Source organism: Otolemur garnettii, unplaced genomic scaffold (assembly GCF_000181295.1).
Source record: "Otolemur garnettii isolate 467f Iridium unplaced genomic scaffold, OtoGar3 scaffold00093, whole genome shotgun sequence".
Taxonomy (NCBI): Eukaryota; Metazoa; Chordata; class Mammalia; order Primates; family Galagidae; genus Otolemur; species Otolemur garnettii.
In genome coordinates this window covers 6,104,748-6,108,032 of record NW_003852488.1, presented here as the reverse complement: position 1 = coordinate 6,108,032, position 3,285 = coordinate 6,104,748, and the positions used below count along the sequence as shown (strand labels likewise).

Genomic DNA, 3,285 nt, shown 5'->3' with positions numbered 1-3,285 from the left:
TAAAATATCACTAAATAAAATTTAGGTACTTTATGTTATTATTGTAACACCTACCACTATTGAATAATAAATACTTCAGGCAGACATAATTTCTTATAATACACAAGACAGTTATTACCACTATATTATAGATAAGGAAACTGAGGCTCAAAGAAATGAACTTAATAAAAGATCATAGATCTAGTATGAGACAATATCAGGTTTCAAACCAATCTTATTTAAAAATAAAGATTTAAATCTAAAATAAAACTAGACAAATTTCTTCAAAACAAAAACTAAAGCTTTATAGTCAGGCATGGTGACTCATGCCTATAATTCCACCATTTGGGGGAGCAGAGATTAGAAGATCACTTGAGGCTAGAAGTTCAAAGACCAGCCTGAGCAACATAAAACCATCTCTATAAAATATTAGCCAGGCGTGGTGACCCACACAAGTAGTCCTAGCTCATCCAGCAGGATCTCATAAGCCCAGAAGGTGGAGATTGCAATGAGCTGTCATTTTGCCACTATGCTCTAGTCTAGGTGAGGGCAAAAACCCATCTCAAAAAAAAAAAAAAAAAAACCTTAAAATTAGGGTGGTGCTCATAGTACAGTGGGTAGCCACATACACTGAAGCTGGTAGGTTTGAACCTGGCCCAGGCCAGCTAAACAAGAATGACAAATATAATAGCCAAGTGTTATGGAAGGTGCCTATAATCCCAGCTATTTAGGAGGCAAGAGAATCGCTTAAGCCCAGGAGTTTGAGATTGCTGTGAGTTGTGACACCAAAGCACTCAACTGAGGGTGACACTGTGAGACTCTGTCTCAAAAAAAAAAGAAAGAAAAGAAAAAGAAAAATTAAAGCTTTTTAGGCCAGGCATGGTGGCTCAAGCCTGTAATCCTAGCACTCTGGGAGGCCAAGGTAGGCAGGTTGCCTGAGCTCACAGGTTTAAGAGCAGCCTGAGCCAGAACAAGACCCCATCTCAAAAGAATAGGCAGGCGTTGTTCTTGTGGACGCCTGTAGTCCCAGCTACTCAGGAAGCTGAGGCAAGAAGATCACTTAAGCCCAAGAGTTTAAGATTGCTGTGACCTATGATGCCATGGCACTCTACCGAGCCTCCTGGCCAAAGCTTTTTCTTTCTTTTTTTTTTTTTTTTTCCCAGTTTTTGGCCAGGGCTGGGTTTGAACCCATCACCTCCAGTATATGGGGTCAGGGCTCTACTCCTTTGAGCCACAGGCACTGCCCCTGGCCAAAGCTTTTTAAAAGGAGTAATTACCTTTTAAATAACTCAAAACACGCATGGTTAATAGCTAAGATCACTGTTTTATAACATGTTATCTACACCTTAATCTAAAAAACAAAACTACAACTCCTTGAAACTTTCCTATATGCTTAAATTTTTTTAAATGAAGTTATAGCGGCTCGGCGTCTGTGGCTCAAGTGGCTAAGGTGCCAGCCACATACACCTAAGGTGGAGAGTTCGAATCCCCAGCCTGGGCCCGCCAAACAACAATGATGGCTGCAACCAAAAAAAATGGCCGGGTGTTGTGGCAGGCGCCTGTAGTCCCAGCTACTTCGGAGGCTGAGGCAGGAGACTTGCTTGAGCCTAGGAGTTGGAGGTTGCTGTGAGCTGTGATGCCATGGCACTCTACCCAGGGGGACAGCTTGAGGCTCTGTCTCAAAAAAATAAAATAAAATAAAATAAAATAAAATAAAATGAAGTTATGGAAAGTGACTGCCAATAATGTTGGCTAGAATATGGAGCAAGTCCAGCTCTTAACAGTGGTAGTTTTAATTGACTCAATACTTTAGGAAATGTCTAGCAGTAGCTACAACAGCTAAGCACATATATATATATATATTTTTTTTATCTGTTCCCCACCAATTTCATAGGAAAATAAATGTTTATGTCCTCCTAAAATGATAATATTATAGGTTCATAGCAGCATCACAGGCAAACGGGAAAGAATCCAACTATTTCTATCAATAGGAACATGGAAAAATAAATTGTGTTATATTTATATAATGGAATACTATCCCAAAATAGAAAATAAATAACTACTACATACCAAAAACATGGGTATTTCTCACAGAAATATCAGGAAAAGAGTCAGATATAAAGGAATATATACAATATTAACTCTATGTGAAGCTCAAAAACATTTGAGAAACCTTTGAAAAGCAATTACCTTTAGGGAGAAGAGTGGTACTGACTAAGAAGATACAGGAGGGAGCATGCTGGAATACTGAAAATGTTTTATGTCTTGATCTGGATGGCAGATAGGTATATATATCAGAAAAAAATTCATATATAATCTTATTTATAATATTCAGCATATAAATTATGCCTTAATTTAAAAGAAAACATTTAAAGAAAAAGTCATGGGATGAAAACCTCAAAAGTTCTTTAGATAGATATAGCTATCTTGATCTGGATGAAGGACCTTTCAAGATATGTTTCTTAAAATAACTGTAAAAGAAGAAAGGGCATGACTTTTTTTTTCTTTTTTTTTCGGAGACCAAGTCTCATTTTGTCACCTTCTTTAGAGTGCTGAAGCATCACAGCTCACAGCAACCTCCAGCTCATGGGCTTAGGCGATTCTCTTGCCTCAGCCTCCCTAGTAGCTAGGACTACAGGTGCCGCCACAACGCCCAGCTATTTTTTTGTTGCCGTTTGGCCAGGGCTGGGTTCGAACCTGCCACCCACGGTATATGGAGCCGGCACCCTACTCACTGAGCCACAAGTGCCACCCAGGCATAACATTTTTATGTAGTATAATATCCTAGTATTTTCTCATATAAACTATCTTGGGAGGAAGATACAAGAAAGAAGTAACACAGATTGTAACCATGGAAGGTAACTGATTCACTGCTGATGAATGATGGAAAATTTTTTACTATGTACCCCTTGAATTTTGAATTTTATGAAATTTCCAATTTGAAAAACAAATTTAAAAAGAAAAAGAGAAAAGAAAGTAAAGGATTCATCAAGGCCTTAAAAGGATTGTACAAACTATACCATGTACAAAATTAATGTAAAGACTTAGACAAACCAGAGCTACACATTTTTATTAAAACCAAGCCCTGCTAATCCCAGAGTCCTAAACAATGAGTTAATATGTACATCAAAATATCTCAATATCTGAGGTTTTACCTATTACTTTTGATCCTTTTCTTGTCTTTTCTTTTCTTTTTTAAGAGACAGAGTCTCACTTTGTTGCCCTCTGTAGAATGCCATGGTATCACAGCTCACAGCAACCTCCAGCTCTTGGGCTTAGGCGATTCTCTTGCCTCAGCCTCCCAAG

At 38.3% G+C, this 3,285-nt stretch overlaps 1 protein-coding gene across 3 annotated transcripts in view; it reads right to left on the bottom strand.

The window, feature by feature from the left end:
- LARP1B (La ribonucleoprotein domain family member 1B) overlaps window positions 1–3,285 on the bottom strand; it is a 138,968-nt gene that overhangs the window by 101,831 nt on the left and 33,852 nt on the right. The gene's annotated exons all lie outside the window — the stretch shown is intronic.